Source organism: Schistocerca gregaria, chromosome 8 (genome assembly GCF_023897955.1).
Source record: "Schistocerca gregaria isolate iqSchGreg1 chromosome 8, iqSchGreg1.2, whole genome shotgun sequence".
NCBI classification, from domain to species: domain Eukaryota; kingdom Metazoa; phylum Arthropoda; class Insecta; order Orthoptera; family Acrididae; genus Schistocerca; species Schistocerca gregaria.
The window spans coordinates 9,106,184-9,117,686 of record NC_064927.1 but is presented as its reverse complement, the minus strand read 5'-3'; the positions used below and the strand labels follow the sequence as shown (position 1 = coordinate 9,117,686).

Below are 11,503 nucleotides of genomic sequence, written 5' to 3'. Positions count from 1 at the left end.
ATCTGGTGGCATTCTGTAATCTGTAGACTATCAGAGTGTTGATGAAACACAGAAGTTGCATCGGGTTTGAATACAAGAGTTACCATGCCACTTTCCTCCATGGGAGTAATGTCTCTAACAGTCTACGCTTTGATCGTTCCAAGGAAGACAATAGTAGTTTCCGATGCACATCTGGAGGCATTCTGTAATCTGTTGAATATCAGAGTGTTGATGAAACACAGAAATTACTTGGGGGTTGAATACAACAGTCACCATGCGCACATTCCTCTATAAAAGTAATGTCTCAAACAGTCTACGCTTTGATCGTTCCCTGGAAGACTAGTAAGAGTTTCCGATGCACATCTGGAGGCATTCTGGAATCTGTGGACAATCAGAGTGTTGATGAAACACAGAAATTGCATCGGGATTGAATGCAACAGTCACCATGCGCACATTTCTCCATAAAAGTAATGTCTCAAAGAGTCTACGCTTTGATCGTTCCCTGGAAGACCAGTAGTATTTTCCGATGAACATTTGGAGGCATTCTGTAATCTGTGGAATATCAGAGTGTTGATGAAACACAGATATTGCGTCGCGATTGAATACAACAGTCACCATGAGCACTTTCCTCCATGGGAGTAATGTCTCAAACAGCCTACGCTTTGATCGTTCCCTGGAAGACCAGTAGTAGTTTGCGAAGCACATCTGGAGGCATTCTTTAATCTGTGGACTATCAGAGTGTTGATGAAACACAGAATTTGCATCGCGATGAACACAACAGTCACCATGAGCACTTTCCTAAATGGGAGTAATGTCTAAAACAGTCTACGCTTTGATCGTTCTCTGGAAGACCAGTAGTAGTTTCCGATTAACATCTCTAGGCATTCTGTAATCTGTGGACTATCAGAGTGTTGATGAAACACAGAAATTGCATCGGGATTGAATACAACAGTCACCATGCACGCTTTCCTCCATGGGAGTAATGTCTCAAACAGTCTACGCTTTTCGATCGTTCCCTGAAATACCAGTAGTTGTTTCCGATGCACATCTGGAGGCATTCTGTAATCTGTGGACCTTCAAAGTGTTGATGAAACACAGAAATTGCATCGGGATTCAATACAACAGTCACCATGCGCACTTTCCTCCATGCGAGTAATGTCTCTAACAGTCTACGATTGGATCTTTCCCTGGAAGACCATTAGTAGTTTCCGATGAACATCTGGAGCCATACTGTAATCTGTGGACCTTCTAAGTGTTGATGAAACACAGAAATTGCCTCGGGATTGAATACAACATTCATCATGCGCATTTTCCTCCATGGGAGTAATGTCCCAAACAGTTTACGCTTTAATCGCTCCCTGAAAGACCAGTATAGTTTCCGTTGCACATCTGGGGGTATTCTGTAATCTGTGGACTATCAGAGTGTTGATGAAACACAGAAATTGCATCAGGATTGAATACAACAGTCACCATGCGCACTTTCCTCCTTGGGAGCAATGTCTGAAACAGTCTACGCTTTCATCGTTCCCTGCAAGACCAGTAGTAGATTCCGATGCACATCTGGTGGCATTCTGTAATCTGTGGACCTTTAAAGTGTTGATGAAACACAGAAATTGCCTCGGGATTGAATATAAAAGTCACCATGCGCACTTTCCTCCATGGGAGTAATGTCTCTAACAGTCTACGCTTTGATCGTTTCCTGGAAGACCAGTAGTAGTTTCTGATGCACATCTGGAGGCATTGTGTAATCTGTGGACCTTCAAAGTGTTGATGAAACACGGAAATTGCATCGGGAGTGAATACAACAGTCACTATGCGCACTTTCCTCAATGGGAGTAATGTCTCAAAGAGTCTACGCTTTGATCGTTCCCTGGAAGACCAGTAGTAGTTTCCGATGCACATCTGGTGTCATTCTGTAATCTGTGGACTATCAGAGTGTTGATGAAACACAGAAATTGCATCGTGATTGAATACAACAGTCACCAAGTGCACTTTCCTCCATAAGAGTAATGTCTTAAACAGTTTACGCTTTGATCGTTCCCTGGAAGACCAGTAGATGTTTCCGATGAACATCTGGGGGCATTCAGTAATCCGTGGACTACCAGAGTGTTGATGAAACACAGAAATTGCATCGGGATTGAATACAACAGTCACCATGTGCACTTTCCTCCATCGGAGTAATGCCTCAAACAGTTGACACTTTGATCGTTCCCTGGAAGACCAGTAGTTGTTTCCGATGAACATCTGGGGGCATTCAGTAATCTGTGGACTACCAGAGTGTTGATGAAACACAGAAATTGCATCGGGATTGAATACAACAGTCACCATGTGCACTTTCCTCCATCGGAGTAATGCCTCAAACAGTTGACGCTTTGATCGTTCTCTGGAAGACCAGTAGTAGTTTCCGATGCACATCTGGAGGCATTCTGTAATATGTGGAGTATCAGAGTGTTGATGAAACACAGAAATTGCATCGGGATTGAATACAACGGTCACCACGCGCACTTTCCTCCATGGTAGTAATGTCCCAAACAGTCTACGCTTTGATCGTTCCCTGGAAGACCAGTAGTAGTTTCCGATGCACATCTGGAGGCATTCTATAATCTGTGGACTATCAGAGTGTTGATGAAACACAGAAATTGAATCGGGATTGAATACAACAGTCACCATGCGCACTTTCCTCCATGGGAGTAATGTCTCAAACAGTCTACGCATTGATCGTTCCCTGGAAGACCTGTAGTAGTTTCCGATGCACATCTGGAGGCATTCTGTAATCTGTGGACTATCAGAGTGTTGATGAAACACAGAAATAGCATCGGGATTGAATACAACAGTCACCATGCGCACATTCCTCCATAAAAGTAATGTCTAAACAGTCTACGCTTTGATCGTTCCCTGGAAGACCAGTAGTAGTTTCCGAAGCACATCTGGAGGCATTCTGTAATCTGTGGACTATCAGAGTGTTGATGAAACACAGAAATTGCATCGGGATTGAATACAACAGTCACCATGCGCACTTTCCTCCATGGGAGTAATATCCCAAAAAGTGTACGCTTTGATCGTTCCCTGGAAGAGCAGTTGTAGTTTCCGATGCACATCTGAAGGCTTTCCGTAATCTGTGGACTATCAGAATGTTGATGAAACACAGAAATTTCATTGGAATTGAATACAACAGTCACCATGCGCACTTTCCTCCATGGGAGAAATGTCTCAAAGTGTTTACGCTTTGATCGTTCCCTGGAAGACCAGTAGTAGTTTCAGATGCACATCTGGGGACATTCTGTAATGTGTGTACTATCAGAGTTTTGATGAAACACAGAAATTGCATCAGGATTGAATACAACAGACACCATGCGCACTTTCCTCCATGGGAGTAATGTCTCAAACTGTCTACGCTTTGATCGTTCCCTGGAAGACCAGTAGAAGTTTCCGATGCACATCTGGAGGCATTCTGTAATCTGTGGAGTATCAGAGTGTTGATGAAACACAGAAATTGCATCGGGATTGAATACAACAGTCACCATGCGCACTTTCCTCCACGGGAGTAATGTCTCAAACAGTCTAATCTTTCATCGTTCACTGGAAGACCAATAGTAGTTTCCGATGAACGTCTAGTGGCATTCTGTAATTTTTGGACTATCAGAGTGTTGATGAAACACAGAAATTGCCTCCGGTTTGAATACAGCAGTCACCGTGAGCACTTTCCTCCATGGCAATAAAGTCTCAAACAGTCTACGAAACGACCGTTACCAGGAAGACCAGTAGTAGGTTCCGATGCACTTCTGGTGGCATTCTGTAATCTGTGGACTATCAGAGTGTTGATGAGAGACAGAAAATGCATCAGGATTGAATACAACAGTCACGATGCGCACTTTCCTCCATGGGAGTAATGTCTCAAAGAGTTTATGTTTTAATCGTTCCCTGGAAGACCAGTAGTAGTTTCCGATTAACATCTGTAGGCATTCTGTAATCTGTGGACTATCAGAGTGTTGATGAAACACAGAAATTGCATCGGGATTGAATACAACAGTCACCATGCGCACTTTCCTCCATGGGAGTAATGTCTCAAAGAGTCTACGCTTTGATCGTTCCCTGGAAGACCAGTAGTAGTTTCCGATGCACATCTGGAGGCATTCTGTAATCTGTGGAGTATCAGAGTGCTGATCAAACACAGAAATTGCATCGGAATTGAATACAACAGTCACCATGCGCACTTTCCTCCATAGGAGTAATTCTCAAAGAGTCTACGATTTGATCGTTCCCTTTAAGACCAGTAGTAGTTTCCGATACACATGTGGTGGCATTCTGTAGTCTGTGGACTATCAGAGTGTTGATGAAACAGAAATTGCATCGGGATTGAATACAACAGTCACATTCGCGCACTTTCTTAAACTGGAGTATGTCTCAAACAGTATACGCTTTGATCGTTCCCTGGAAGACCACTACTAGTTTCCGATGCACATCTGGTGGCATTCTGTTATCTGTGGACTATCAGAGTGTTGATGAAACACAGAAATTGCATCGGGATTGAATACAACAGTCACCATGCGCACTTTCCTCCACGGGAGTAATGTCTCAAACAGTCTACGCTTCGATCGTTCCCTGGAAGACCAGTAGTAGTTTCCGATGCACATCTGGTGGCATTCTGTAATCTGTAGACTATCAGAGTGTTGATGAAACACAGAAAGTGCATCGGGATTGAATACAACAGTTAGCATGCGCACTTTCCTCCATGGGAGTAACGTCTCTAACAGTCTACGCTTTTATCGTTCCCTGGAAGACCAGTAGTAGTTTCCGATGCACATCTGGAGGCTTTCTGTAATCTGTGGACTATCAGAATGTTGATGAAACACAGAAATTGCATCGGGACTGAATACAACAGTTACCATGCACACTTTCCTCCATGGGAGTAATGTCTCAAAGAGTTTACGATTTGATCATTCCCAGGAAGACCAGTAGTAGTTTTCGATGCACATCTGGATGCATTCTGTAATCTGTGGACTATCAGAGTGTTGATGAAACACAGAAAGTGCATCGGGATTGAATACAACAGTTAGCATGCGCACTTTCCTCCATGGGAGTAACGTCTCTAACAGTCTACGCTTTTATCGTTCCCTGGAAGACCAGTAGTAGTTTCCGATGCACATCTGGAGGCTTTCTGTAATTTGTGGACTACCAGAATGTTGATGAAACACAGAAATTGCATCGGGATTGAATACAACAGTCACCATGCGCACTTTCCTCCATGGGAGTAGTGTCTCAAACAGTCTAATCTTTGATCGTTCCCTGGAAGACCAGTAGTAGTTTCCGATGCACGTCTGGTGGCATTCTTTAATCTGTGGACTAATAGAATGTTGATGAAACACAGAAATTGCCTCGGGATTGAATACAGCAGTCACCATGCGCCCTTTCCTCCATGGCAATAATATCTCAAACAGTCTACGATTCGATCGTTCCCAGGAAGACCAGTAGTAGGTTCCGATGCACATCTCTAGGCATTCTGTAATCTGTGGACTATCAGAGTGTTGATGAAACACAGAAATTGCATCGGGATTAAATACAACAGGCACCATGCGCACTTTCCTCGATGGGAGTAATTCTCAAACAGTCTACGCTTTGATCGTTCCCTGGAAGACCAGTAGTAGTTTCCGATGCACATCTGGTGGAAGTTGTAATCTGTGGACTGTCAGAGTGTTGATGAACCGATTGCGCTTGCCAGGACTCCGTAAAGATTTTGCAAATATGCTTAGCCTGACATTTGAAAGGGAAGGTGTTGGCTAAGGTCGCCTGTGTGAGCCGATTTCTTTTATACTGTAGCTGGTTTTGCTGCCTTTATGTAAAATTATTCTCTACACCTGGACTGAAGTTTACGTGGACCTTTAGAGCGAACAAGAAAAACAAAAGACCAAGAACCGAGACAAAACAGAAGTTGGGATAGAAAAAGAAAAGAGTCGGTAGAGTATGAGACTCTTAGTCTCAGGGTCGTGGGTTCGAGCACCACGCTGGGCGGAACGGAATTTTGTTCCGCTGCAGATGTAAATTACCGTTTTTCTGATTAACGTGATGTAATGGAAATAGCATCTTTAAACTTTGGCTACGTCTCTGTCAGTCGCAAGGAAACTTTATTTGAAGGTGAAGGTGATTTTGTAGACATGTGTGGAAGACATGTTCGGAAATGCAAGTGTTGTTGTTTGGAGAGCACATCGGTTACGTGTCAGATGTGTAGCCAAGCAGTAATGGGTCGCCATAGCTGCAAATATTAGTCGGTAATATGAAGTGTTGTCAGCTGAAGTCTGATGATCCAGACGACTGTGAGGACGAAGTACGCAAAAGTACCGCTAGGCCGCGCCTCTTTAGCTCAGTGGTAGAGCACTGGTCTACTAAACCAAGGGTCGTGAGTTTCATCCTCAAAGAAGGAAGTCGAATTTTGGAAATCAGTTGCGCGTCGTGGCCGTATAGCAATTATTAAGAATTACTCTCAGATGTGATTAAGGCGAATGGTGCAGATAAAGCCTTTGCCAAAGCAGTGCAGCATAAAGTGGGACGAGGCAGTCTGAATTATATTTTATACACTCCTGGAAATTGAAATAAGAACACCGTGATTTCATTGTCCCAGGAAGGGGAAACTTTATTGACACATTCCAAGGGTCAGATACATCACATGATCACACTGACAGAACAACAGGCACATAGACACAGGCAACTGAGTATGCACATTGTCGGCACTAGTACAGTGTATATCCACCTTTCGCAGCAATGCAGGCTGCTATTCTCCCATGGAGACGATCGTAGAGATGCTGGATGTAGTCCTGTGGAACGGCTTTCCGTGCCATTTCCACCTGGCGCCTCAGTTGGACCAGCGTTCGTGCTGGACGTGCAGACCGCGTGAGACGACGCCACATCCAGTCCCAAACATGCTCAATGGGGGACAGATCCGGAGATCTTGCTGGCCAGGGTAGTTGACTTACACCTTCTAGAGCACGTTGGGTGGCACGGGATACATGCGGACGTGCATTGTCCTGTTGGAACATCAAGTTCCCTTGCCGGTCTAGGAATGGTTGAACGATGGGTTCGATGAAGGTTTGGATGTACCGTGCACTGTTCAGTGTCCCCTCGACGATCACCAGAGGTGTACGGCCAGTGTCGGAGATCGCTCCCCACACCATGATGCCGGGTGTTGGCCCTGTGTGCCTCGGTCGTATGCAGTCCTGAATGTGGCGCTCACCTGCACGGCGCCAAACACGCATTCGACCATCATTGGCACCGAGGCAGAAGCGACTCTCATCGCTGAAGACGACACGTCTCCATTCGTCCCTCCATTCACGCCTGACGCGACTCCACTGTCGGCGGTTTGCATGATTTTGGGGCGTGAGTGGAAGACGGCCTAACGGTGTGCGGGACCGTAGCCCAGCTTCATGGAGACAGTTGCGAATGGTCCTCGCCGATACCCCAAGAGCAACAGTGTCCCTAATTTGCTGGGAAGTGGCGGTGCGGTCCCCTACGGCCCTGCATAGGATCCTAAGGTCTTGGCGTGCATCCGTGCGTCGCTGCGGTCCGGTCACAGGTCGACGGGCACGTGCACCTTCCGCCGACCACTGGCGACAACATCGATGTACTGTGAAGACCTCACGCCCCACGTGTTGAGCAATTCGGCGGGACGTCCACCCGCCCTCCCGCATGCCCACTATACGCCCTCGCTCAAAGTCCGTCAACTGCACATACGGTTCACGTCCACGCTGTCGCGGCATGCTACCAGTGTTAAAGAGTCCGATGGAGCTCCGTATGCCACGGCAAACTGGCTGACACTGACGGCGGCGGTGCACAAATGCTGCGCAGCTAGCGCCATTCGACGGCCAACACCGCGGTTACTGGTGTGTCCGCTGTGCCATGCGTGTGATCATTGCTTGTACAGCCCTCTCGCAGTGTCCGGAGCAAGTATGGTGGGTCTGACACACCGGTGTCAATATGTTCTTTTTTCCATTTCCAAGACTGTAGATGTATTTCTCACATATGTCAGAGCCTCTCGTCGTCGTCGTCGTCGCCGCTTCTGCAGAAGTAGGATATGGCCATCGTAGCAAATGCGGCGAGGGCCGCCCTGCCTTCGATTCCGTATGAACAAAGTGTGTGGTCTTGTTTCCCATTCTATATTTGGTCGGTCACGTAAGAGGTTGAATGTAACGAATGGGTGGGAAAGAGCAAGGGGCAGCGGCTGTGTAGAACGAAAACACAAATCATCAGGGGTGTGAGCGTTTCGAGATGAGTCATATACAAGTTGCACTTGGTCGTCAGTAACCGTGTGGCCTAATGGATAAGGCGTCGGACTTCGGATCTGAACATTACAGGTTCGAATGTTGTCACGCTCGTGTTTTATCAGTTCTGAAAAAGAAACATACCGTTTTAATGTAGCAATTGAGCAGTACGAAACGGTCTGAATGTTGCTGTAGACCATTTTCTGCTTGGAGATGCTCTTGAGCTTGAAACACACACAACAAGACCGGAGTTAACTAGCGAAATGGTCGGCAGAGTGTTGTCACCGCGAGTTTTCACTGGCACTTGCACATCTAAAACTCGTTAGCCTTTTGAGTCACTAGCTCTGCAGGTTGTCATGCAATTCCTTTACCTCTCAGAAATGATTATGAAATAAAAGTGAAGTACGTGACGAGTTTGGCGTTAGGAAAACATTAGCCAGCATGGAGAGGTTCTGTATGGGACCACCCAACCCAAACGAGTACTGTGTGACGTGCTACCCAGCAAGTATTCACCGAAGCAGACTGGCTAGCTCAGTCGGTCGAGCATGAGACTCTTAATCTCAGGGTCGTGGGTTCGAGTCCCACGCTGGCCGGAACTGAATCTTGTTCCGCTGCAGATGTAAATTACCGTTTCTCTGATTAACGTGATGTAATGGAAATAGCAACTTTAAACTTTGCCTACGTCTCTATCAGTCGCAAGGAAACTGTATTTGAAAGTGAAGGTGATTTTGTAGACATGTGTGAAAGACATGTTCTGAAATGCAAGTGTTGTTGTTTGGAGAGCACATCGGTTACGTGTCAGATGTGTAGCCAAGCAGTAGTGCGTCGCCATAGCTGCAAATATTAGTCGGTAATATTAAGTGTTGTCAGCTGAAGTCTGATGTTCCAGACGACCGTAAGGACGAAGTACGCAAAAGTACCGGTAGGCCGCGCCTCTTTACCTCAGTGGTAGAGCACTGGTATAGTTAACCAAGGGTCGTGAGTTCCATCCTCAAAGGAGGAAGTCGAATTTTGGAAATCAGTTGCGCGTCGTGGCCGTATAGCAAACAGTATCTGTGATGACGAACAATTAGCGACATGCCTTTTATTAAGAATTACTCTCAGATGTGATTAAGGCGAATGGCGCAGATAAAGCCTTTGCCAAAGCGGTACAGCATAAGGTGGGACGAGGCAATCTGAATTACGTTTTATAGATGTGTTTCTCACATATGTCAGAGCCTCTTGTCGTCGTCGTCGTCGCCGCTTCTGCAGAAGTAGGATATGGCCATCGTAACAAATGCGGCGAGGGACGCCCTGCCTTCGATTCCGAATGCACAAAGTGTGTGGTCTTGTTTCCCAGTCTATACTTGGTCGTCACGTAAGAGGTTGAATGTAACGAATGGGTGGGAAAGAGCAAGGGGCAGCGGCTGTGTAGAACGAAAACACAAATCATCAGGGGTGTGAGCGTTTCGAGATGAGTCATATACAAGTTGCACTTGGTCGTCAGTGACCGTGTGGCCTAATGGATCCGGGAGTCGGCCTTTGGCTGTGGAGCGGTGCTGTACGTCCCGGCCGCTCCATGTCGCGTTTCCGGATGTGTTGTTGTTTACCTCGCCGGCGCGCTAGTGTTTCGTATTGCCGTCACGTTCCTGACACACGATGGCTCTTTCGTATCGGAAAGCCACGATCAAGCTGCAGTTCGACACTACGTACTCTAGACCCAAGGCCCACGAAGTAGAGCGTTTTTTACGCGATGTGGTACATGTTGATCCTAACGAGCTGATCGGTATCCACTTATCTATTGTCTCCAGCGTCGTATATCTTAAGTTCACTGACGACGAAGCATGTGACAAACTTCTCAGACGCTGGACGGCAGATTATCGGTTCTGCCACTCAGACGGGAACGTGGGTGTGGTGACGCTTGAACGTGCTGGATTGGGAATCCAAAATGTGCGCGTGTTTGAGCTCCCTTTTGAAGTTCCAGCGGATTTGGTCACCCTTGCTCTTCGACCCTATGGAACAGTTCTCGGCCACACGGCCGAAAAATGGAAGACCTTCGACACCTACCCTGTCCTTAACGGGGTGCGACAAGTCCGTATTGACCTGCATCGCCATATTCCTTCGTATCTCACGATCGCTGGTTGCAGGGCAATAATTATTTACGACGGTCAGCCGAGAACCTGCTCCGGTTGTGGCCAGACGGGACACATGTGTACCGAATGCCTGCAACGCCGTCTCGTGCAGACACCCTCGACCGACCAGATTCGTCCGTCGACACCGACCTCTCTGCCGATTACGTATGTTGCGGCGGCGAGACGGGAGACGCCAGCTGTATATGACGACCCCACTGTATTGGTGCGAGCTTTGGAGGACCCTGCAGTAGCTTCCACGGAGCCCCAAGCGTCTTTCAGTGCTGATGCTACTGATGTCCTTTCGTCGGACCCCGGCGCACCGTCACAACGGCTCGCCGACGGTGAGATGGAAGTTGAAGCACAGGATGCAGCGTCCTCCCCTTGCCCTACGTCGGAAACAGAGGCGCGGCAGCGTAAGCAGAAATCACCCAAGCGTCATAAGAAGCGGCGCAAGACAACCGACGACGTAGAACACCCCGAGGCGACACCGCTGGATGACGAGGTGCCGCAACCGCTCCACCGCGCCAACACAGGCGACCCTACCGTCTCACACGGTTCGACGTCTTCTCCCACTACCGCTGGGTCTGGACCACATGGGGATACGGGAGATCACCGCAGCTCCGACACCGGGGATGCACCCTTGCCTCCGTCTGCCTCTCGAGATCCAGTGGTGTCAACGTCCCTGGGCGACTGGGCGCAGGAGATGGAGTTTCAGGATGCCTTTCAGGACCAAGACGATGCACCGATGCCGATGGCAGCGTCTACGCGGCCGGCGACAGACGCCTAGGGCGTCATGAGCACCTCTCGTCGCTGCCTAGCACTTCGCAAGAGCGGCGCTCCACGTCACGACTACTGCCCTCCTGTCATACCATGGTCACCTCCCGAGACTTGATGGACCAGGCATACCGCCTCGCCACGATCCACGTCAATGGCATTACATCTGATGTCAAGACCCGTATGCTGAAGGATACGTTAATCGCTGCGGATCTGGACGTTGTTTTCCTTCTAGAAGTCCGATCAGGACTCTGTCTCGATGCCTACGGTTATGACGCCTACACTATGCCTGCAGATGTGGGCGGCGGAGGTACGGCGATTCTACTGCGGGAACGGATAATGGCCACTGATGTCTCCTATTTACCGTCGGCCCGGGGGGTCGCACTCACG

The 11,503-nt window shown here is 47.8% G+C and overlaps 1 non-coding gene across 1 annotated transcript; it reads left to right on the top strand.

The window, feature by feature from the left end:
* Nucleotides 1-8,748: 8,748 nt before the first annotated feature.
* On the top strand, nt 8,749-8,821 carry Trnak-cuu (transfer RNA lysine (anticodon CUU)). The gene has a single exon. It is a non-coding gene; the product is annotated as a tRNA-Lys (tRNA).
* Nucleotides 8,822-11,503: the final 2,682 nt, after the last annotated feature.